At 61.1% G+C, this 24,218-nt stretch overlaps 1 protein-coding gene across 3 annotated transcripts in view; it reads right to left on the bottom strand.

The window, feature by feature from the left end:
• CDH23 (cadherin related 23) overlaps positions 1 to 3,316 on the bottom strand; it is a 361,784-nt gene extending 358,468 nt beyond the window's left edge. The window contains exon 1 of one of the 3 annotated variants that reach the window (XR_011382433.1): positions 2,950 to 3,315. The gene's annotated coding sequence lies outside the window, so the exon portion shown is untranslated. Of the gene's footprint in view, positions 1 to 2,949 lie in introns of all 3 variants that reach the window. The other 2 variants (XM_070057798.1, XM_051823796.2) reach the window with 2 other exon arrangements.
• Positions 3,317 to 24,218: the final 20,902 nt, after the last annotated feature.

Below are 24,218 nucleotides of genomic sequence, written 5' to 3'. Positions count from 1 at the left end.
ATTGAGGCTCAAAAAAAAAAAAAAAAAAAAAAAAAAATTAAAACTGATTTTCTAAAATGAAAGAAGTATAATCGAATTTGAAACCAATGAGTTCAAAGTCAATTAAGCTAATTTTTAAAGCCACCTTTACACATTAAGATGTGAAATTTTTAAAAACCTGAGGGCTTAAGGAGGCGGTACAGCGTTCATTAAGCTACACACGTTCGCACCCCTGGTTTTCAAACAAACCAAAGAATCACCTCAGCGTCACCCTCTGTAAGCCCCCGCAGTGCCAACCAGGTCCTGCAGAGCTCATCCTCTCTGCCCTGCACCCCCGCAGACCTCCCTCTTCCTCAAGGGGGCGGGCAAGCATAGGGAGGGGCAGTGCTCCGTGGGGCGTGGCCAGGGACAAGAGCCCATGCAGTAACCTTTCACCCACGGCCCCTGCCCCCAGTCTCTCCTACAGGCCAGCAGACCCCTTGGGGTTTTATCAAGGAGAAGAGCCAGCATCTGCCCAGCCCCAGGCACCTAGGAGCTAGGTTTGCAGCCCCATTTCTGGAGCCCTGTCCCCCATGCCTGTGAAGCACACAGGAAGCTGAGCCAACAGGCAAGTCTGTTTCAAGGACCTCAAAACAAACAACCTGATGGCGGCATTAGCAGGCAACAGCCCCCACAGCCCCCAGCCCCAAGACACCACGGGTGGATTTCTTTCTTTCTTTTTTTTTTTTTTTTTTTTTTGGTGAGGTACAGTTACAGAGAGAGAGAGGCAGAGACAGAAAGAAGGGTCTTCCATTCACTGGTTCACTCCCCAAATGGCTGCAACGGCCAGCGCTGAAGCCAGGAGCTTCCTCCAGATCTCCCACATGGGTGCAGGGGCCCAAGGACCTGGGCCATCTTCTACTGCTTTCCCAGGCCATAGCAGAGAGCTGGATCGGAAGTGGAATAGCCGGGACTCGCACGGGAGCCCATGTGGGATGCTGCTGCTGGCCTCCCTCCCTCCCCTTCCCTTTACAGAAGGTGTAAATAAACTTTTCAAAAAGAAAAGCTCACCCCCTCTAAGACACTGTGAACCAGAGCACACACCTCTCTCAGTGACCTTATCAAACACAAACTCAAGATCAGAAGGCCGGGGAGGGGCCTGAGACTCTGCATTTCTGCAACTCTGCCTCGCACGGGTTGCTGACGCGGCAGGTGCACAGACCGCTCTCGAAGAAGCAAGCTTCCAGAAGACCTTCCGCTTCCAGGAGAATGGGCACTCCGAACAAGCACTCAGAAAGGTGCCTTTCAAAATGTTCAGCTCAAAGGAATGAGCCTCACACGGTGATGTGGCAGGTACGGAGCACGTTGGGCAGGGAGCTAGGTGGGAGGTGACCAAAACGCTCTGCCATTGTCACCCTCGGGTAAGCCGATGTGACGATGCCAGCTGTTTGGGGTCAGGAAGGCTGAGGCAGGTGCACAGGGTGTAGCACAGAGAAGGCCAGCGGCCGCCTGCCCCTCCTGGCTCTCCCCAGTCACACCCATCACTCCTCCAGTGCCACCTCCCCAGCCCACAGGCTACGCTCGCTCTCTGCCACTTGACACCCTGCCTTCCTACTGTCCCCAGCCCTAGGCAACAGCACCAAGGCTGCTAATCCCCCAGCCAGGGGTCCCTTGCTCTGCAGAGTGACATCGGGTGCCCCCACCCCCGTGGGTGCTGACCGCAGTGCGCCTACCCCTGCACCATGAGCTGATCTGACCTCTGGGCCAGCACCAGCTCTCACCACCACTGCGGGCTGACTCATCCACACCTTGCACCTGGCCCCCACCAGGCTCTGCAAGCCCACCCCCACCCATCAAAGAAATTCTCCCCCAGGTGAGGGTTTGACTCCACGGAACCCGTCCTCAAAGGTCTCTCCAGCTGATTTCAAAATCCAGATTGGGGCGGGGGCAGCCGCCGAGGACGGGAAGGAGAGGGCAAAATGCTGTGTGCAGGGGCACAGGCTCTGCTTTCCGAATTGCGGCGGAGAGTGGGGGCACATCACTACCCTGAAAGGCTAATTTCCTCCCAGTGGGCGGCTGACGGGGCTGGGGCCCGGCGGGGCGGCGGTCAGCCGCGAGGGCACAGACCTATGCACGCCGGAGGCGGCAGCCTTACGTGCCAGCCCCGGGAAAGCAAAGCGCCAGGTGCCGCGGGGTGGCCCCGCCACCACCATACGGAATGCGCGGGCTCTGCACGCATCCCGGGCTCACCCGCCAAGGAGGGAAGGGCAGCGCTCCCAGCGCGAGGCCTTGGGGACAACCAGTACTGCCCAGAGCGTACCAACCCCTGGGCTGGAGAGGCCACGCGCCGCCGGCCGCACGAGGCTCCCGGCTCCATGAGGGGCGCGTCTCTCCAAGGCCAGGCAGAACTGGGGAGGCTGCAGGGGTTCCCTGGGAGTCTCCCGCGGGCCTTGAGTGGGGAGGGGTAGGGAGGGGTAGGGAGGGAAAAGGGGGGGGGGAAGGGGAGGGGAGGAACGGGGAGGTCTACGTGACTTTCGGTCCCTTCAGCGCTGCTGCCCACCCTGCGGTGGGGGTGCGCCCCACCCCATCTCCGTCGTCCAAACGGGGACCAGAGCTCAAAGGGGATGGGACTGGATCCCAGCGCCCTCTGCACCCCGAAACCCTCCGCCATCCTGCACCCTCTCCAATACCCGGGGAGCAGGGCGCCCGAGGGCTCCCTCTCCCAGGAAGCGGGCAGGGATGGGTGCGCGTCCTCCCAAGGCCAACGCGGAGGGAATTCGAGTTCCCGGGAATCAAAGTTGCCGCGTGTCTGGCAACGGGCTCCGAGCGGGACGCGGAGCGCGGGGCTGGGGCCAGAGCCCGCCGCGGGCGACGGCCACGCCGGGCACCAGTGGCTCCACGGCTGCGGTCTCGACCCCGCGGCTCCAACTTTCCCGGCGGGGGGAAGGAGAGGGAAGCGGGAAGGGAAGGGCGGTGCGCGGCTGCGGGTACCGTGTGCTTGTGCGGAGCGGCGCCGCGCCGCGCCTCGGGCTCTGCTCTCCACCGGATCGGCCCCCGCGGACCGCCTGGTCGGGCCCCGGCCACCACCGCGTCTCGCTGCCGGCGCGAAGGCTCATCCGCTGCGCACCGGCCGCTCTGGGGTCCCCTCGGGCCGCCCGCTCGCCGCTCGCCGGCCGCAACTTCAGATGCGCCACGGGCTCGAACGAGGCGCGCCCCAAATGTCCCGAGGCTCAGCAGCCGCGCGCTCCATGCCCGGGGCCGGGACGCCCCGCCCCTCCTGGCTCGGCGGCCGGCCGCCGTCGGACGCGTCCTGGGGCCGAGCACCGCGCCCTTCTCTCCGAGCCGCTGCCGCCGCCGCCGCTGCCGCCGCCGCTCAAGTCCACGATCAACTTTCCCTCGCTTCCTCCGCCCCGCGCGGCCCCCGCCACCCAGACCCCGCCTCCTGACGCTCCTCGGCTCCCCTCCGCCCCGCGCGCGGTCCCCGCCCGCCGCCAGCGCTCCGCCGCGCCCCCACCCACGGGGGCTGCCGGGACCCCCGGCTCCTTCCCGGGCCCCGCCCGGACCCCCGGGAGCGGCGCGGAGCCCAGCCAGGCGCTCAGGGCATGAATATTTCAGTGCTGGCAAAGCAGTCCTCCGCCGATGTCATGGCACCGGCTGCTGTGGCAACTGGGCGATTCCCCCAAAGGGCCAGGGAGGACGCCCGCGCAGGCGGCCCCAGGTGCGTGCCGGAGCCGCGCCCCGCAGGGCCACCAGCTGTCCCGCAGAGGGGCGCGTGGAGCAGTGGGGGCCTGGTCAGCCTCCCGCCCGCTCCGCGCCTCGGGCCAAACGAGGAAAAGCTCCCGGGAAGCCGAGCTAGTGAGCGGGCGCCGGGCGTAGGTGAGCCCGAGCCATCTGTTGGCTTTAAGCGCCCCCTCTCTGCTCCAGAGTCGCCGAGCGGTCCCTGTCGTCCCTGGGGCCGCTTGGCCAGCGCTTCGCTCCTACCAGCTGCCTTTGCCTTTGCCAGGCGCCTCTCCTGGGCTCCCACCTGCACCCCTCCCTCACCGGAGCGCAAAGGGCCTCCAAGTGCTTGCAAATGGGCGACTCGGGGCGGGAAGAGCCCCTTGCTGGAGACCCTACAGCCGGGCCCCTGCGTCCTGGCCCCTCGGCGCTCTCCCACAAGGACAGGACTTCGTGGCTTTCAGAGAAGGAGGGGAGAGGGAGGCCTGGGGGGCTGGGGACAAGTTGCCGGGTAACCCTCTTGGGGGGCTGCTCCCCGCACTGGATCTTCACGACCCGAGCTAAACACTGCATCTTTCTAGCTCGGGCTCACCCGCAGGCTCCAGGAGCTGTGGGAGCTGTCGCCATCCTGGGCAGCACATTGTCAGCAGCTGCCTGGAGCCAGACCCCGGCGGAGTCTCCCGGAGGTTCCTTCATTGTGGAACCTCCTCCCCAGGCTGCAGTGAGGAAACAGGGCCCGTGGTGGTGGCGGATCTAGAACTCTGCCTCTGTCTGGTTCCAGGGCTGCAGTTCCTCACCACTGGGCATTCATCCATCCATAGTCAGCAGTGTGACGTGGCTTCTGGGGGTGCGGCAGGTGGACAACAGGCTAGGCCCTTGTGTCTCGTGGGAATCCTCCAGTGCAGACACTAGGCATTGGAGCACATAGACAGGTAAGCTTACAGCTAGAATCGATGCCAGGAGGAAGAGTGCTTTAGAGGTGCCTGGCCTAGAGAGGACTTCCTGGAGGAGGTGACTGAGCTGAGACCTAAGGATGACCAATAGAGGGCCTTTAGACAGGAGAAACGGCATGTGCCAAGGCCCAGTGCTGGGAGGAGTGAGATGGGGCAGGCGGCACACACAGGGAACATAAGGCCACCATGGAGGCAGGGGCCTGACTGCAGAGCACACTGGTCTTAATCAGGGGTTGGTTTTGTCCTCAGCTCAAGGGCTCCTGAGCAGGTGGGTGGGGTGGAGGCTGAGGGGAGGGAGTATCATCATTTGGATGTAGGAAGATTTTGGGTGTTGCCTCGGAAGCAGCAGCTGACCAGAGGAGACTTCAGTTAAAAGTATTTGCTGGCCACCATGGATGGGTGATAGTTTAGGTGTCACCCCAGAGTCGTACACTATGGGACTAGGGGTGCGTCTGGGGGTGGGGCCCTGCATAGTGACTGCATTGGATTGGCTTGTGGGTGCTGCACCAGGAGAGACCAACTAGAGAGCCAGCGCCTGCGCTCCTGGCCCCCAATCACGCAGCAGGGGATGGGCGACCACGTGGAGCACCACAAGATCCTCCCTCCAGTACCCGCATCAGATGCCAGGCCAATGACGCCACCCAATCTTGCACAGCAAACCCCCAAATCATATGCAAAAAAAAAAAAAAAAAAAAAAAAAAAACCACACACCTCCAGCCTTGATACGTAGCTTCTCTGGGGTGTTTGTGTCCGCGATGAGCAGCTTGCACACTCCTCAGGTACGATACTGCACCAGCACATCTTCTAGAGCGGGGTCAGAGTCTGCTGCCCACAGCTGGATCTGTGCCCTTTCCCGTGCGGTGCAAAGGGTTAGCAGAACACAGACCTACCCAATGCCCGTGACGGCTGCACAGCTCAGACGTCGGGTCAGAGACCGGAAAGCCCGCCATCGAGTCTCGACGCTTGAGCCACATCAGTGAACCACACACACGCACACGTGCACACGTCCAAATCCCTGCCCCGTGGAGCTCCCATTTCTGTGGTGCTGCACCCATCCAGGTGATTGGTGGCCAGGACCTGGAGGGGCGGTGGTGGCAGAGGAGAGAGGGGACTTTCAGGAGGTGCGCATCTATAGGGCTAGGAGACGGAGGGGTTCCAGGCTAAGGAGGAGGCGAGCGTCAAGGGGCAGCCCAGGTTCCTGGCCGTGGATGACAACGGAGGTGGGGCTCTCTGGAGGGGGCGCTGGAGGAGGTGAGCAGGTGTCCCTGGGGCACAGGTGGAGCAGCAGCGATGGTCTCAGTGTCTGTGACAGTCACAGTCCCAGACAGGGTGCTGGGGCCAGGAGTCCTGGGCTCCAATCGCCCCGTCGCTGCACGGCTGGACACTGACTGAGCCTCTCTCGGCCGCCTGCTCCTCTGTCATCAAATTAAAATGTTGACTATCACAGCACTTCCCACTCTTCAGCCTTCTTTGATTCTTCACCGTCTCCCTGACCCTGAGCAATTTGGCCTGTGAACAACATAGCGCAGAGCTCAGGGGCACTGGCCCCTCCCCCCACACGGACGCCGTGCCTCTGTGGCATTGTCAAGGGCCAGCTCTGTGCCAACACCGTGCTGGGCACTAGGGTGGCAGTCAGGGAGCCTCTGCCTGCTCTGAGAGGGCCACACACATGGGCTTCAGGGTGAACGTAGGTCCAATGTGATACCAGGGCGGTGCGGTAACCCAGGGCTCACAGATGCAGACTCTGGCAGCCCTGGGCTGGAGGGATGAAAGGAGGCGGCGGCAGTATCACCAGGAGTGAACTCAGGCAGTGGGAACCCCTGGGGGACCTGTCCGATGGGGGCCAGGGCCACAGAGGAGAGTGGCCACTGCCCAATAAAGCAGAGTGCGAGGAGGTGTCCTGGCTCCTCCATCCCCAGATCTCCCACCTGGCGGCAGACCCCGGAGCTTGGGAGTCACAGCCCACAGGGTCAGGCGGCAGGTGCAGCAGGGAGACAAGCGAGGGCCGCACACTAGGGATGAGCACTCGTGCTGACATCCAGCCTGTCTTTGAGGCACTCCTGGTGCAAACGAGAGGCAGGCAAACAAACCCATTACAGCCCAGCAAGCCAAGTGTGGCAAAGTCAAGAGGTGGCCGAAGGAGGAGTGGGGTAACTCATTCCCAAGGAGGTTCAGTCCAGGAAGGCTGCCTGGACAAGGGACGTCAGTGCTGGGGTCTGCACGGTGCAGGCAGCCAAAGCAGGAGGGTGCTCCCTGTGGAGGGCACAGCATATGTCAGGGTCTGGAGGCACGCATCTGGACCCTCCCCAGGGAACTGTGGGACCTGAAGCACTCTGGCTCTTCGGCACATGAAGCACCCAAGGCAGGCGGCTCAGAGCTGGGGAAGGGGAAGCCGCCTCCCTCCCCTGAGCCCTGAGCCAGCGGGTGTCTCAGACATTCTAGGCTTCTGTCTCCAGGAGATTAAGCGCTGGAATTCTAGCCTTCCTCTCTTCCTGGGGTTTCCATTCTTCAAACCACATCTGGGCTATCCACTGCCTGGCAGCCCGTTCTCCCTGCCTCCCTTCCCCTGGGGAACACCGGCTCCTCCCCCAGCACCTGGGCCATCAGGAGGGCGGGGCACTGTGTCACAGGGGCAGAGACCTCTCCCGCCCTGTCTGTCAACTTCTAAGCCTGGCAGTGGAGAGCCAAAGGGCTGGGGCCATGCTAGAGACCCCCAGAGACACTCACTGCCCAGGACCCAGCGTCAGCCAGTAGGGGGCGCACCCCCGCACACGACCTGTGACCAGGCCAAAGCTGAAAGGGAAGGTGGTTCCTGGTCCTCCTGCCCATAGAGCCCGCCCCCATGGCCAGGGCTGGCCAATCAGAAGCTTCAGTCATTTCTGAACCTTACGGAGAGTCGCAGCATTTAGAACTAAGAGTGTGTAACTAGCAGTCCCGTTCCACCTTGGTTCAGCGCGGTGCAATTCTGTTGCTGGAAACCGTGAGGCCCCTACGTGGTGTGGACCCGGGGACGAGTCTCTGACAATGGCAGGGCAGCAGTGCTACAGGGACCCCCCCCCCCATGATGAAAACGACATGCAGAAGACAGACATGGTGTCCAGGTTCCTTCCACGCTCGGGGCCTCCTGTACCCACACCCCGCCGTGGCTTCTGGTCCGTCTTTAGTACGCTGGGTCTCAAGACCCCTAAGAGCAGGGACTGGTCCTTGCCCATTTGTCTGGCATGCCTTCCCGGAGGGCTCGCCGTGTGCGGGCTCCGGGCTGGGTGCCGAAGGCACAGACAACATCCCACAATGTAGGGCATAATTTTGGTTCTCAGGGAAGCTTCAGTCCAGCTAGAGAAACAAAACCCAAAACCAGCCGGAAGCAGCAGGACAAGGATCAGCAGCAACAGAGGGGACAGCAGGCGGGGTGCAGCCCGCCCTAACCGAGAGTGGGGGCCCCTTATACTGAGCCTGGGAAGATGAGCATCCCTGCTGACATCGGCAGCAAGGGGATTTAAGTCAGAGACGACTGTGTGTGCAAAGGCACGGGGGCACCTGGCAGGCGAGCAGCTCCAGGCTGTGCAGTGCTGGGGCTGGACCAAGGAGTGCCCTGGGCAGAGGCGAGAAAGGAGTCTCGGGAGGTGTGGGCCTGGTGTGCCTTGGGCTCCATGTAGGTGGCGGGGAATCGGCTGGGGGCTGGCGATGCGCAGGGAGGGACAGGAGCACGTGGAGCTAAAGGTGGGGGAGAGGGCGTGTGGTCCAGGCTGGCCCTGGGCAGGCCTCCTGCAGGAAGGGGCATCTCCCCATCAGCATGCTTGCACCCCAGGAACACCAAATGGCCTCCCTCACGAGGAGGGAGAGAGGAAGGGGACCCCAAATCTGGCTTCAGTGTGTCTACCTCTTCACTTTGCTGGGGTTGGAGGGTGGCGCCTCAGTTCCTGCAGCCCCCAACCTGGGTACTTTCTGCCCCGGCTGCTGCCCCTGTCGAGAGGAGGGGTCCTAGTGGTAAAACACAAACCTCACCAGGCTGGCGGTGACCCTGGCCCTCGGCCAGCTCCCCCAAGCCTCGGTTTCCTCAACTCGAACGGGCACAAGAGCCTGCAGCCCCCACGAAAACCTCCCCAGGCGGCAGTTCAGGTGGGAGAGAAAAGCTGGTGTTGGAGCGCCTTGTGAACTATCACAGAAAACGGCACTCACACTCCCGCCTCCGCGCCTCTCCGCGGGGTGTCCTCCGTCACCGTCCCAGCGTGCCGGCGCCCCTCGGCCCTCATCCCTCAGCTGCTGCTTGCTGTTAGTGGCTTCCTGTCAGCAGCGTCCCCAGCTCCCTGGCTCTCTCCCGAGGCGGCGCTGCCACCATAAACCAAGCGTGCGTGCTCCCGAGTTTGCTTTGTGAGCCCTTGGAGCCCGGCACAGCTGCAGAAGCTCCACGAGGCTCGCAGAAGAGCGGGGCGGCTCAGACTAACAAGGTGGGCTGGGGTCCCCAACTGCAGGGTAGAGGCTCTCCAGGAACCCCCAAGGGGGCATGGGACTCCCCAGGCCCAGCTTGGGAAGCCTGCCCTAGCCCCCTAAGGAGCGAGGCCCCGCCCCTCGCATGCCTGCCCTGCTGCCTGCTCCCCCGGCCCATCATTTATTTATAAGGTGTTCATAGCAAAATGAATGACAAAAAGTTAGAAGCTAATTAAAGCTGGCACAGATTGGCACGCGGGGGCATGAATTATGCATGGGTGCAGAATGGTGCTCGGTGGCCAGGACTGGCACCAAGTGCCCTGGGCACTGGTAAGAAGCGGGCACAGGGCCACCAGCTTTGCCTCAGCCCCTGCCCTGCTTCTCTGAGGGGCCCTCCATCCAGGGCCCCCCACCTCTCTCTGGGGGCAGCTGGCACCTTCATCAGCCGCCAGCCCATGGAGAGCAATTCCGCTCCACACAGCCTAGCACATCCTGGCTGCAAGAGGCGTCGATGCCGTAACCCCAGGCCAGACGTGGCCCACCGAGGCACGTGCCTGCTGCAGCCTCCACGCCCACCCAAGGCTGGGCTCCCGGGGCCGGCCCGAGATGCTGCCAGGTCATCCCTGCCACAGGCACCTCGGAGCTGGAAGACACCTTTCTAGCCACACGGTCCACACCACATGAAGCGGAATGTGGAGGACCTGGGACCCAGAGAGCGCCAGATTCTGCACCAAGTCACACAGCAACCGCCACCACGCCTGCACTTACTTAAGCTGATTCTGTTCCAGTGGCTCTGCGCAGTGACCTCGGTCCTCACAGGAAGATGGTGCTGTCATTCCTCAACCTGACGGGTGAGGGAAACTGAGGCAGGGCAGAACCAAGAGGGCAGTGAGGAGGTAGGGAGAGGCCAAGTCTGGGGTAAACTCAAGTGTTGCCAGTCTGACCCCAAGCCCTGCTCCTTGTGGATAAGGGCAGCGGGTCTGAACCCCGGGCACACTTGAGAAGCTCCTGGGAGGGGCGGCAGAGGACAGCCCCTTTGGGGGAGGGCTGGGTTCCACGGCTCAGCCCCTTTGGGCCTCCATTCCCTCCCCTGTGAGATGAGGCCAGCGGCAGCTGGCTCTGGAGCTGCCCGCCTGAGTTCGGTTGGAATCCTGGCTCAGGTCCTGGGGAGTTCCCTAATGATCTCGGCCTTGCTTTGTTCCTCCGTAAGATGGGGACAGGACCAGGAGGGCTGCCGTGGGGGCGGAATGAGTCCATGATGTAGAGCGGCAGCCAGCACACAGTGATCGCTAGTCGTAACAGCAGCTAGGGTGGTGAACTCCCCTGAGCCTGGGAGGCCTGCCCTCCGGCCCCATGGGGACGCGCGGGACATAGACTGCGTGCCCTGTGGGGCACCACCAAAGGCTGCCCATCCACAGAGCGGGGCTCTCCTGGCCACGTGGCCCTGGCACTCCCATGCACATGAGCCATGGCTCCCGGTCTGCTGTCTGTCCTCCGTGGAATGCTCTAGATACAAGTGGAACGCCTTGCCCGGGTCTGGCGGCAGGAGGTGGAGAGAGAGACACATGCGTCTCGGGGCACACTTCGGTACTCCTGACTTCTACAAATGCAAGAGAAAAGGGGTGCTTGGGGCAGCAGGAATGGGGCCCCACGCGCAAGCAGGAGCAACCTAAAGGGAAATGCGGGTGAAGACCAATGAACATTGCTGTGCGAAATAGTAGCATTCAGTTGAAAATGGAATTAAGGGGGCCGGTGCCGTGGCATGCTAGGTTAATCCTCTGTGTCACCGGCATCCCATATGGGCGCCAGTTCTAGTCCCAGCTGTGCCACTTCCGATCCAGCTCTCTGCTATGGCCTGGGAAAGCAGTAGAAGATGGCCCAAGTCCTTGGGCCCCTGCACCCATGTGGGAGACTGGGAAGAAGCTCCTGGCTTCAGATTGGTGCAATGGCCATTTTGGGGAGTGAACCAACGGATAGAAGACCACTCTCTCTCTGTCTTCCCCTCTCACTGTCTGTAACTCTGCCTCTCAAATAAATAAATATTTTTTAAAAAAAGAAAGAAAATGGAATTAAGACGCGGGACACAACAGCACGTGGGTCAGGAAGGGGACAAATGAGTCAGAACCTTCTAGAACGGTCCAAGAAGTGGGTGGAAGTGTGCAGATACAGTGAGCCCAACTATCTGCAGGCTGCTGCCCCGACTCCAGGCTAGCCCGAGGGAGGGAGGTGGGAGATGTCCCCCACCAGCCCATGGAGGGGAGGAGAGGGGCCGGCCAGCGCCTGCCCTGAGTGTGTGCAGGCTAGGGAGCTGCTGTCTATGAGCAGAGTCCTGTCGCACATGCTGCCCTAGGACTTGTTTCTTGCCATCAGGATCCCCCCACTGCGGCTCTGTCCACGTTGCTGCAGAGGGTCTGCCTCCCTCCGAGGGTGCTCATTCCTCGGCAAGCCAGAGATGACAGTGCTGAACGGAACGCTGGCCCCATGTGACCGCACAGCCCAACGCCCACAGAGCCAGCCTGGCTATGGCAGACGGCGCAGGGAGAAGGCAGTGGCCACAGGCGTGTCTGCAGCCTGCACCAGGGAGCCATGAGCGACGCCTGCTCCCTTCACACTCCCAGCTCCCCCTGCAGGCACACGTCAGAAACCCTAACGTCCAGTGGCAAGACGGGCAGCCTCTGGTCTACTCACCCACCTCCGCGTCGCCCACCTCCGCACCCACAGTAGCCCAGCCACAGCAGGAAGGGCCCCTGGGACCCTGTGAGGGTGGGGCTCCCGCCTGGCGTGTTGTACAAGTGCCTCCTGCCGGAGGCAAGCCTTCCCCAGGCCAACGAGAAAGGAACCCCTTGTTAAATCCCGCTGCAGTCCAGACACGCGCAGGGCAGGTCTGGGGCGTGCGAGTGCATGCTTCGCACCTGCTGATCCCTTCTCGCAGGGGAGTCAGGCCTCGTGCTCGGCCTCTGGCTGCACGGCCTGCGGTTCCGCCGCTGTACTGTGGTCTGTGACTCAAACGGGAAGCTCGAGCTGGCAAATGGAGCTGAGCCTCCTCCCTGTAGCACACAGAGCCCCCAGCCCCAGCCCTGCAAATCAGGCCCCTTCTCTTCTCCACAGCAGCCCGTGTCTCAGACGGCAAAAGGCACCAACACCCCGGGCTGGGCACAGGACGTTCAGGGCGGTGCTGTTCCTGAGAGGGGCAGAAGGAACAAGGACCTCCACAGCCCTCAACGTGGAACAGACACAGGGTCAACGGAACACAACTCAGCTCTGCCCTGCTGGCCACTGGCTTGGCCTACGCTGCCCTCTCCCTGCCAATGCCCAGTGCTCACTGCCCATCTCTGTGGAAGTCCATTCTCCAAGTGCCACCACCTCCAGGAAGCCTTCCCTGCCCACTCCCCCAGATCCTCAGAGTCCTCACTCTCTGGACGTCGCCCTCATCTGTGTTCTGAGTGGAATCCTGAGAGACCTTTTGTAGCACCTGTCTTGTTCCTAATCAGATCATCTGCTTCCAGAGGGCAGGACTGAGGTGTGTCCCAAGGCACGCTGGGCAGGACTCAGCTCCGCCTCGATGGCCTGGGACGCGGCCTCCCCCCGGCTGCTCCACCTGGGCCTCGGTGTCACCCTCCTGATGCGAGGAGAGAGGGACTGAGGCTTCCACATCATATGACCTCACAGAATGCAACCCTCCCATAGGGCGGGCATTTGCACATCAAAATGCCTAACTTTGGGCGCAGTGGGTTGAGCCACCGGCTGCAGCACTGGCATCCCATATGGCACCGGTTCAAGTCCCGGCTACTCCACTTCAGATCCGGCTCCCTGCTAACGCGCCTGGGAAGCAGTGGAGGATGGTCCAAGTGCTTGGGCCCCTGCACCCACATGGGAGACCTGGAAAAAGCTCCTGGCTCCGGGCTGTGGCCTACCCCTGGCCACTGTAGCCATTTGGGGAGTGAACCAGCAGATGGAAGACCTTTCTGTCTCTCCCCTTTCAAATAAATAAATAAATCTTATTTTTTAAAAAAATCCCTGACTTCCGACTCCAGCTTCCTGAGAGGCAGCGGGCACAGGCTTCCCTGGGTGGGTCCCTGGCTCCCGGCTCCTGCTTGGCTCAGCCCTGCCAGTTGCTGTGCCTCTGTACTTCTGTCTCTGCCACTCAAGCACAATGATGAAACCTGTGACAATGCCGTCATTGTCCCCATTTCACTGATGAGACTGTCAAGGCACAGGGAGGCTGCGGCAGCGAAGCTCGGCCAGGTCACACGACTCTAAGCTCCAGCAGCAGCAGCGGGAAAGTGTGCTCCCTGCTGGCACCCAGGCCAGTGGGAGGCGGCTGCTTCCACTCCCCGCTGTGCTCCTGGGACACACGGCCCTGGGCCACACACAGGTCCCCAAGGCCAGCCAGGAGTGACACCTGCACGCGTCGCCCTGCCAGAACCAGTGCGTGGCTCCCACCGACTCCCGGCAGGCTGGAGACCTGCGGCACCCAAGCCCCACACAGGAAGGGGAGAGGCAAGGATTTGAACCCAGGTCATGAGACACAAGCCTTGTCCTGAAGCACGGGCTGTGTTGTCTCTGGGGCAGTACCAGGGCCCAGAGGAGGAGGAGGGCACAGGCTGCTGGGCTGTGTAAGGCACAGTGCCATGGGCTGGTGTCACCAGGCAAGAAAGACTGGGGTGAGCTGGCAGCCAGGCACCGGTACCCTCTGGACGGGCAGCCCAGGTGGGCGGGATGACCCCAGTAGCTCCCATCTGCTGAGCGCCTGCCATGGGCCGGCTGTCCATCAGCTCCTGCACCGGCCTGCGGTCAGCCACTTCCATCCAACACACAAGGCAAGTGGGGCTCAGATGTACGACAACCAGCAACAAGCGTGCGGGAAGTAGCTGGTGACCCCCGAGGCACTCAGGGGCACGGCCAGGGAGGACAGAGTCCCCAGTCTGGGCGGGGCCAGCCAGAGGCAGCCTGGGGAGACAGGGGTCTGTTTTGTTTGAGGACAGATGAACTGCCAGTCCCGTGAGAACCCACAGGAAAATTCTCCCAGGCTAAGTCCCCAGGGAAGTCCAGATCTGCAGCGCAGGGCGCCATCTGCAGGCTGAGAGCCACATGGCACCTCTCACCTTCCTGGACCCCACCCCCCAGCCCTGCTTTGGAGTGAAGGCTGGGAGGGGGTGGGGGAGAGGGGCAGTCCTACAGGGACCTGGACCAAAGAAACAGCGGGGTGGTGGTCCCTAGCAGCGTCTGCTTCACCACACACACCCTCACTGTGTTCCTATCATGAGTACTAACCCAAGACCTCCTATGGGACACGTCCCCCCGAGGTGCTCATGATGGGGCAAGAGTCTGGGCCTCTGCCCAGTTGCTGGTGCTGGGCACATCCCTGCCCTCTCTGGACTTCATCTACAGCCCTTGTGATTTACAGGCTACACGGCGTGAGTGCCGGGGACCTCGAGGCAGGCCCGGGGTGAACCCCAGCTGGGCTGCTTCCCCACTGGGACCCTTGGCAAGGCAGCTAAATTCATCTGCCTCCGTTAGCTCAGCTGAGGAGCCCATGCAGTTTCATTATCAAGGCTGAATTACTGGAACAGCCTAGCTTGGAGGCCAGCTCCCTTCCCCCAGTTCCCTCAAGTGTTGACGCTAGGTTCAGACCCCAGTGCGCTCCTGCTTCCTCCCTGGGGAGGGGGGAGGGTGATCAGCTCGCACTATGGACTGAACCCTGCTCACCTGTGCCAGGCCAGGGAGCACCCGGGGGCCTTGCATCCTGCAGCAGTGCTGTTACTTCAGGTCTGGGCAGTGCATGGAGGGGACCCCCTGCCTCTCCCTAGAGCCACCTCCCACCTCAGCATGGTGCCTTAGCCCTCTGCTGATGCATGGCCACTGTGGTAAGCAGTATCTAGTCCCTCGAGTTGCACAGTGTACAACCACAGCAGCTGTTCATGGCTGCCCTCAGGCTGAAGTTCTCAGCTAACACAGGACACTGGGATACAGCCTGTGGCAGGCACAGCGGGAGGAGGAATCCCTGTAGCTTGTGAAGCTCTTAAGACTGGAACCGCAGCTGAGACAGGCCCAGCTCCTCCCCAGGTGCATCCACGAGGGCAGGCCGGGGAGTGCGGCTCCAGCTTCCAACACTCACAGGCCTCTCCTTTCTCTCCCTGGCCTCAGTCTGCTCACTCACCTGTAAAGCACGGTACAATCGCCCGCCTGCTCACCTTCTCTGGCTGTGGGATCAGACAGACCTGAAGGCCTGTGCCGGCGGCCCCGTCCTGGTCAGCGACACAGGGAGCTGTCCTCATTCTCCCCCCGCCCCCTGCCAAGTGCCTTTATACAAGGAAAGCACACTAGCGGCCGAGGCCGAGTCGGGTGTGAGGGGGCAGCACCAGGCACCATACAGACGGCGTCTCCTTAATCCCTACCCCGACCTCGCAGCGGATGAAACTGACTCACTAAGAGGCCATGGCTGCGCCGGTGCCCCTGCTGCTCCAGCTGGCGCCCTGGGGGCCTGGCAGATTCCAGACATCATCACTGCCCGAGCAGCCCTCCGGAGCCGCGAGGCCCTCCCTGCACAGGCTCTGGCTGTACCCATCAGGGGAGGATCAGTGCCACGTGCTGCCCGGTGGCGTGGAAGGTGGGGCAGTGGGGGCGGGGAGTGGCTTACGGTTGCCTGGTCCTGCCCAAGCCTGCAGGGCAGAGTCACCCCCCCTAGTGCTGAAGGGACAGGGGCGTCCTGGGGAAGCCACGTGGCCCCCAGCTCCCGTGGCCTTCCTCCCATCCGTCAGCAAACACTCAGGCCCCGCCAGGGGCTAGATGCTGGGGCACAGCCCAGAGGCACACGGGGAGCTATCAGGGAGCCCCAGCCTCGTGCAAGGGGCGGCGACGTGAACAACTAGCGCCGAGCAAGGGCTCACTGGTTCTCTAGCTTTGGTAACAGCACTGTGATTGGGTATTTTAATGACTTTTTAAAACAAATTTTGGGTTTACAGCAAAACCCAGAGGAAAGTAGAGATGCCCCCCGAGTCGCCTGCCCTCCCCTCAAGTGCGTGGTGCCCCTCACCCACGTCACTTCCCTGAAGAGCGCGCGTCTGTCGCAGCGAAGGACGTACACAGACACGGCAACCATGCACGCACGCACCGGGCCCCCGGGGGATTTGCCCTTGGGGCGCACACTCTGTAGGTCTGGGCGCGGCTTCCTCCCCCTACATCCGGGGATGCTTGCGGATGAAAAGCCAGTGAGGCCTCCCCGAGCTGGGGAAGGCAGTGGCTGTTGGAACCGAGGGCTGAGGGCAGGCCACCCCCACTGCGGCTCTGCTTTCTTTGAACGTTTGCAACAGTATCTAGTAGAGTCCTTGCCTGCTCCCCTCTGTGAGGTGGGTACACAGCACCAGGCAGGCAAAGCGCGTGGTGTGCTGGGGGGTTGCTGCCAAGGGACCTGATTGCCACGGTGGGTCCAGGGTCAGTCTGAGGCAGGGCGAGGCCCAGGGGGGCCTGAGACCCCCCCCACCCCCACCAAGGGTAGACTGGCCGTGTCCTGGTGAGAGTGCCCTACCTCTCACCCTTCACCCTCTGCCTCCCGGCAGAGCCAGATCCTAGATGACCCCAAAGCAACCCCCACGCTCCGGTCAGCTGTGATGGGGCAGGCAGAGGGGGTCCCCACTGCAAACCCGCCCCTTTCGGCTCATGTCCTAATGTGTGCCAACCTTGCTGACTCACTGTGAGTGAGCATGGATTCCTTAGAACGATCCTCCGTGGAGGGCAGCAGGGCGCCCCGGCTCACTGATGACAATGTGAAGGCTCTGAGGGGTGAACGAGGACTCGCCCCAGCTCAGCAGCGAGGCTAAAGCACGAGGCTTGCAAGCGCATGGCTGCCCTCCTCCCATCTGCCTCCACCTGGGCACACAGCCGGCCATCCAAGCAGGGAGAGCAATGGTTCATGGGAGGCAGCTAGGACCCAGAGTCCCAGGTGCTGCGGAACAAGAGAAGGCAGGGCCACTGGAAGTAAGGGCAGGTGACAAGGGAGTGAGGACTGTGGCTTCCCGGAAATGCGCACACCCACCTGAGCCTCCAAGTACCAGACAGGACAGAGGTCCCATGAGCCCTCGTGCCCCCACCCGCCAGCGGTCCCTCCCAGCCAGGCTGTAGCTGGGGCTCAATTTCTAGAGAGCTGCAAATGGAAAGGTTCCAGTAATCGTAGTAATGGAAGCTGGTTCGAGTCCTGGCTACTCCACTTCCGATCCAGCTCCCTGCTAATGCACCTGGGAAAGCAGTGCAAGATGGCCCAAGTCCTTGGGCCCCTGCACCTATGTGGGAGACCCAGAAGAAGCTCCGGGCTCCCGGCTTCAGATCCACCCAGCTCCAGCTGTTATGGCCATCTGGGGAGTAAACCAGTAGATGGAAGACCTCTCTCTCTCTGTCCCTTCCTCTCTAACTCTGCCTTTCAAATAAATAATTTTTTTTTTTTAAAAAAAGGTCTGACCGCACATTTCTCAGAACCTACCCCTGTCCTTTAAGCAAGAATGACTGTATTCCTTTTGGGTACCTGGCTTTATTTTTGCAGTTTTTTATTCTTTTTCCAGTGCCTAAGCTTCAATACGCCAGGATGGCCTCCTGGAACTCAGAGGCACCCAGGCTGAGGATTGGGGAGCTGCAATGAGCGTCCACCGCTGGCCACTAGCCACACAAGACCATGCACTCACACTGCCTAAAGCTCCGTCCACTCGTTCACTACAAGGCGGGCACAAGTAATCACGCCTTCCCGGGAAAATCACGTGAGGAACCAAGGAAGCACTCCCTGTGCGGCCGGGGCTTCAGCAGGTGCACAACCCCCGGGAGTGTCTTCCCCATTTGTTCCCAAATTTATTCTTCTATCACGGGTCTTGAGGACGTCCCTCTCCTTCAAGTCCAGGTCGGAGCCAGGGAACTGGCGACAGGAAACGCAGGTCCGGAATTGGCAGGTCGCCCGCCCCTCCTGCTTCCACACCTGCTCAGCCTGCCCTGCTGGCCCCGCCCCTCACCTGCGCGTCCCTCCCGTTGCCTGGTAACCACCGCCCGTCCCCCCACAGGGATTGGCTGTGCTGCCCAGCCCCCGGCATGCCCCGCGGCTCCCGGAAGCGGCGCCCAGCCATCTGTTCCCTGGCCGGTTGCTGTTGAGCTGCCAGGAGGACTCTGGCCTGGGAGCGCTTCCTGGCTGGCGTGAGACCGAGCTGGGCGGCGTGCGGGGCCGAGCTCCGCCGCATCCCGCTTGATGTGTTCTCAAGTCCCTGCTGAGCCCCCGGAGGCTGAGAGCGGCCGCTTGCAGCCTCTTCCTGGAGCGGCCTGGGCCCCCCCACCCACGGCGGGCCAGCAGCACTGATTGGATTGTGAATAATCATCCATGCTTATCGTTTGCTCACTTCCTCCCCTTCCTTAATAAACGCTCTAATGTGGAAATCTAAGCGGTGGGTATTGTATCCCGGTTGGAGATGAGGAACAGGTTCAGGGCCGGCGATGCTAACAGGAGGGGTTGCAGGGGCTGGCACCTGCTGCGTGCCGGGGAGAGCCGGCTGGGCAGGCGTAGCGGCCACGGCAGCCGGAGTAGCTGTGGCTGTGGCCGGATTGTTGTGAGGGACACTGCACTGCGCGCCTAGCACAGGGCCAACCTGGGGCTGACTTGCACCACTCCGCGGAGTTGCCGGGCCTTAGAAACGTTGACGCGCTGCCCTGGCGTCTGTCGGCCGCTTCCTGCCTACACTTCTCTCCACTTCTATTTTTACCCCTACCTGGTGGCCCCCGAACCCCCACCACCACCACACACACAGGGACAGCCAGCTCCAGGGCTCGGGTGATGGGGTCCTGAATTTAAAAGGGGGGACTTAGCTGTGACCGGCTTGAGGGGCTCACGGCTGTCAATGCTCTTCCTGAGGGTCAGACACTTGCCCGCTGTCCTGGGGCGTGGACACTCCTGTTTCTCAAGAAAAACATAATATCCAAATGCCACCTGTATTTTTGTCTCATCGAATATTTTTAACTCAATTGTTTTATTTGCGTCTACTTTTTAAAACGAACCTGGAACCAGCGCTGTGGTGTACTGGGCTAAGCCTCTGCCTGCAGTGCCGACATCCCATGTGGGTGCCAGTTTGAGTCCCAGCTGCTCCTCTCTCAATCCAGCTCCCTGCTATGGCCTGGGAAAGCAGTGGAGGATGGCCCAAGTCCTTGGGCCCCTGCACCCGCATGGGAGACCGAGAAGAAGCTCCTGGCTCCTGGCTTCTGGCTGGCCCAGCTCCAGCCATTGTGGCCATTTGGGGACTAAACCAGTGGTTGGAAGACCTTTTTCACTGTCTCTCCCTCTCTCTGTAACTCTGCCTCTCAAATAAAGAAAATCTTAAAAAAAAAAAAAAAAGAACCTGTATGGAAAATGAAAAACCAGTATCACCTGTCATAAAAACAACAGGAAGAAATACAAGCAGAAACATTATTTTCAACTTTGGCAAGCAAGATCTTTGTTAAGAAGAGAGACGTTGAGTTTTGGTGAGGTGCTGAAGAACCCAAGCACTGAGTCAAGTGTCTCCCTGGGGAGTGGGAACCACAGGACTGAAGACCCGCGCGCTGGGACTCCGAGTGGCAGAACGCCCTGCCGGTGGCACCGGCGCTCGGCATGGCTCCCAGAGTGCCAGTTCCGCATGTGGAGAAACAGTGAGCAGGCCAGGCCTTGGGGTCTGTGGGGCAGCTGGGGCCCGGGGCATAGGCCCCAGCGGGTGTGTCAAGCTTCCTTGTGCTTCCTACCCCTGGCTCATAGACCTCTGCACCCAGCTGGAGGGACAGGACAGCTGAAATCCTGCCACACCCCAGCGGGGCGCTGTGCACACGGCTGTCCCTTGCTCCTAGGTGTGCCTGGAGCCATGTGCCCTCAGGGAAGTGGGCCTGGGAGCCAGCCCAGCAGTCAAGGCAGCCCCAAGGCCACTCAGACAGGGATGCAGGTGTCCCCACCGCCCAGAGCATGGTTCAGAAGGAGAATGGATGGGGGGCACTCGGCTGCTGTGTCCCCTTGGTCCCGCAGCCTCCTTGTCCCCAGGTGTGGGACAAGTGGCTCAGGGAACAAGAGCTAGTGTGCCTCTCACCGTTTCTGAGGCACTCTGCCAGCCGAATTGAGGGGTACACAGATGACCATGAAGGACCTTCAAAAAGGCACTGGGGAGTGCACAATATGAAAAAGTTAGGCTGGACTTCAAAAACTTTTGTACCAAAATAAACTGAATTCCATTTTCTCATGAACCTTGCAAAGTCTGCCCAGATTCCCGACACTGAGGCTTGGAGGCGTGAGTGGCTCACCCTGGGTTCCCCGGTTGTAAGCCTTGTGCCTGACTCCCCCGTTTCAAGAACTCAAAGTGGCTGGGCCTTGCCTACCAGGCACCGCCTATGGACCCTGTGCAGCCACAGCAAGGAAAGGGACTTTTCTAAATACCAACGGGCCTGGCACCCACAGTCCTGGCACCGTGTGGCACTGACCCCTCTTGTCCCCGCCCCCCCGAGCAGCTCTTTCTGGAAGTGTGAGAGAGAGGGGCCAGCATGTGCCCCCGGGCTCACCAAATGTAGTGCGTTCACTGTTTCCCAAAGGGCTGCTGTGTGGTCACGGCTCATTTCCCTTCCTGAGTCTCAGCGAAGACTCAGCAGAATTTAAACAGTTCACATCACCTTAGCAGCTAATGAGTGCCAGAGAACAGGTAGGAGGTGTGACGCCACCCCTGGCAGGAGGCGGCCCTGCACCCCCGCCCCGCTCCTGCAGCTACAAGAATGCCTGCCAGGGCGTGAGATCGCGCTTCAGCCGCCTTGTCATCTCCAGGCCCTGAGCTAGGCAGCCGAGCCCCTGGGCTCTCACCCTCGCTCACTCACCCCGCCCTCCGCCCCGCTCCTGAATATTCATGGTGCTGGGGCCGCAGCTGACGGGAGCAGGTGGGACAGATGCAGCCCAGGAGTGAAGCCACTGGGCGCCCAGCCGGGGCAGGCGGAGGAGAAGATGAGTTTGGCATGAACACGCAGAGGCTGCCCGAGCCGTGACCATGACCCTGTGCAGGGAAGGGCGAGGGAGTGTGCACGATGCATGCCTGTGCCCCCACCTGGAGCCTTCACTCTCCGGCTCCGCTGGGTGGGAGCTCCTGAGAGACCCCGCCGCCACAGTCTCTGGCCTCTGGAAGCTCCATAGGCACTGCCTGAGCGCTTGTAGGAAATGCAGATTCTCAGGCCCCCCCCCCAGACTCCCAGTGCGCCCTGCGCTCCCCGCGGCTCAGATGACGGCTGCAGTGACAACCTTGTGAGCAGGTGCTCCGGGGTCACAGAGGACTGGGTTTGAGTCTCAGCTCTGCCATGGAGCAGCTGCGTGTCCGGGTCTCCATCTCGGTTCCTGTCAAATGGGGATAAGAACGCGTGCTCCTAGTGTGGATGAGGACCACGTGTTCCCACAGTTGCTCATGGCGCCCAGTGAGCGGTAGCTGCCCTGTGCCTCCAGGATCCAGGTGAGACGGGGTAAATTCCAGATGGCCAGGGCACGGACATTCACAGGCCCGCGCGCTGGGCCCTTTCAGACACATGGCTTCTGCCTCAGGCCTAAAGCTACCACTTGCTTCCTGTGACTGGCCCTTACTGTAGGCCGAGGACAGATGCCGGGAGGCCTGGGTCACCCTCCGGCCTCCCCCGGGGAGCAGTGCGCTGCTCAAACGAGAGAAAGAAACAAGGAGTGAAATTGCCCACAGTCACACAGCCAGGAAGTGGGGGCAGTCTGGCTCCAGGGTCTCGTGGCCACGTGGGGACATGACCAGTCTCTAGGGACACCTGTGGTTCTGGCTGCACATAGACAGGGGAGACAGGAGAGGTGCTGGGGTCCCCATTTCTCCAGCTGGGGCTTAGAAAACAGAGTGGAATGGCTTCCAAAGTGAGTGGCCGAGCTTGATGTGGGATCTCAGATTTCCAGCTCTCTGCCCAGTGCACCTTGCTCAGGTCAGGCCTGTCTGTGCAGGCAGATACCAAGCAGGGGGCCTGGCCACCCAACAGGCATCAGACAGGCACTGGGTCTGGGGGCCAGGCAAGGGGTGGGTGTTGAGCAGAGGGCACAGGTCTGACTGGCCATGGGGAAGCAGCTGGGCAATGCACCAAGCAGTGCAGGCAGCAGCAACACGGGGAAGGAGACCAAATTTCCCGAGGTTCTACTCTGTCCGGTACTTTTCCACGCAGCACTGGGGCCTGTTTAGTCCTTTCTCATGTGGGACAGAGAAGAGGGCAGCAAGACTCGGCCAAGAGAGCAGCACCAGGAGGCGGCAGGACCAGCAGGCGGAGCCCCGCCTGGTAGACTGCAGCCCCAGGGTTCCTATAACCACCCAGGAACTGTTCTGAGTGGGGTGCACAGTGGGTTTGCTGGTTGGGGTCTCGTGCGGACACAGAGCATGGCTATCTTTGTCCCTGTCTGCCAGGGTCACGCCCAGGGCAGCCTTGGCACCTGCTGAGTGGCTGAAGCCGATGGGAGCAGAGGATGTGCACTTGGCCTTGACTCACCTGCTGCCAGGGCTGTGAACCCCCAGGCAGCTCCGGCCTGCATGGCCCAAGGAATGGGTGTGACTTGGGGGACGAGCTGGCTTAGTGGTGCCATAGACAGCCACAGCTTTGGGACTTCCTAGGATGCCCATTTCACAGACTGCAATGAGATGCAGCCAGCGGGGGACAGACTTCCTGGCCTCTGAACTGTATCCAGTGTCCCAGACCCTGCTGTTCCAACACAGTTCCAGCAAGCCATGTGGAGTGACCTCAGCAGCAGGTGCTGGGGCAGGAGAGAAGAGGAGAGGGATGTGGGACCAAGAAGGGCAGGGGCTGGGGACTGGACAGGGCATGGGGCCTGGCAGCAGCACCCAGTTCCATGCCCAAGAAGCAGTGGTGAGAGTGGGGCTAACCTGGATCAGGGCTAGGACCCAAGAGGTACCATCTGGCAGGGGGCGTGGCCAGCTGGCCCAGTGGGTCAGTGCAGGCCAGGGCAAGGCCAGGCTTCTGAGCAATGTATCTACTGGGCACAAGACTTCAGCCAGGCCAAGGAGTTAGGAAAAGGCACAACAGACATCAAGAACCAAAATGAAAGCCCAGATTGCATGAGGGGAGAGGCCAGCAGGGTGGGCAAGTTCAGGACGACCGAGTGTGGTTCACGTTCAAGCTGCTTAGCAGCTGAGAGACCCTGGGAGAGTGACTTAACCTCTCTGAGCCCCCTACGTTCATCCAGAGACCAAGAGGCTAATGCAGGGGAAGCACCTGACCCAGGGCTGTAGCAGGCCAGGAATCCGGGCAGCAGGATGGACACACAGTTCTGACTCCCGGTCCCAGCTTCCACCTGCTGGCGGGGCTGGAATTCTGGGATCCTGCCAGGGTGAGAGCTGGACTGGGAACTGGGCTGGCCTTGGGCCTTGGCCATGACCAGCACTGACGATACTGCCACCAAGGAAGTGATGGTGAAATGCAGACCGATGCGTCCACTCGGAAGGCTCACAGAGAGAGATCGGCTCTGGGCTTTAAGTTCAAACTCAACTGGAACAGACCAGCAATGGGGCTTTGCCTGTATGAGTCAGCTTTTCATGACTAAAAGGAAACGCCTGAGGCAGGCCGCCTTTATAAAGAAAAGTGGCTTATTCTGGCCTGCAGTTTTGCAGGTTCACAGTCCGAGACCCGTGGCCCCTTGGTTTAGCATCTGTTGCTGATCCAGGAACCGGAGCTTCTTCTGGGTCTCCCACATGGGTGCAGGGGCCCAAACACTTGGGTCATCCTCTGCTGCTTTCCCAGGCACATTAGCAGGGAGCTGGATCAGAAGTGGAGCAGCCAGGACTTGAACTGACGCTCACATGGGAGATGTGTTGCAGGCGGCGGCATAACTCGCCGCGCCACAACACTGGCCCCAGTTTCTGCCTCTTAGTGTCATTAACATAAGACTTCAAGGACTAATCTCTTGAGTTCGGGGGAAAACCTTCAAACCATAGCACTGTCCTTCTCTTTGCTGCTCGGCGTTCTCCCTAAGGGCACCCTAGAAAGCTCATTGCATTAAATGAAAATATAAACCCAGGGGCCAGTATTTTGGGCCTGTGGGCTAAGCTGCCGCCTGCGATGCTGGCATCCTGTACTAGAGCCAGTCTGAGTCTCAGCTGCTCTGCTTCCCATTCGGCTCCCTGCTAATGCGCCTGA

This window comes from Oryctolagus cuniculus, chromosome 15 (assembly GCF_964237555.1).
Source record: "Oryctolagus cuniculus chromosome 15, mOryCun1.1, whole genome shotgun sequence".
NCBI classification, from domain to species: Eukaryota; Metazoa; Chordata; class Mammalia; order Lagomorpha; family Leporidae; genus Oryctolagus; species Oryctolagus cuniculus.
This window is presented reverse-complemented; position numbering and strand designations above follow the sequence as displayed.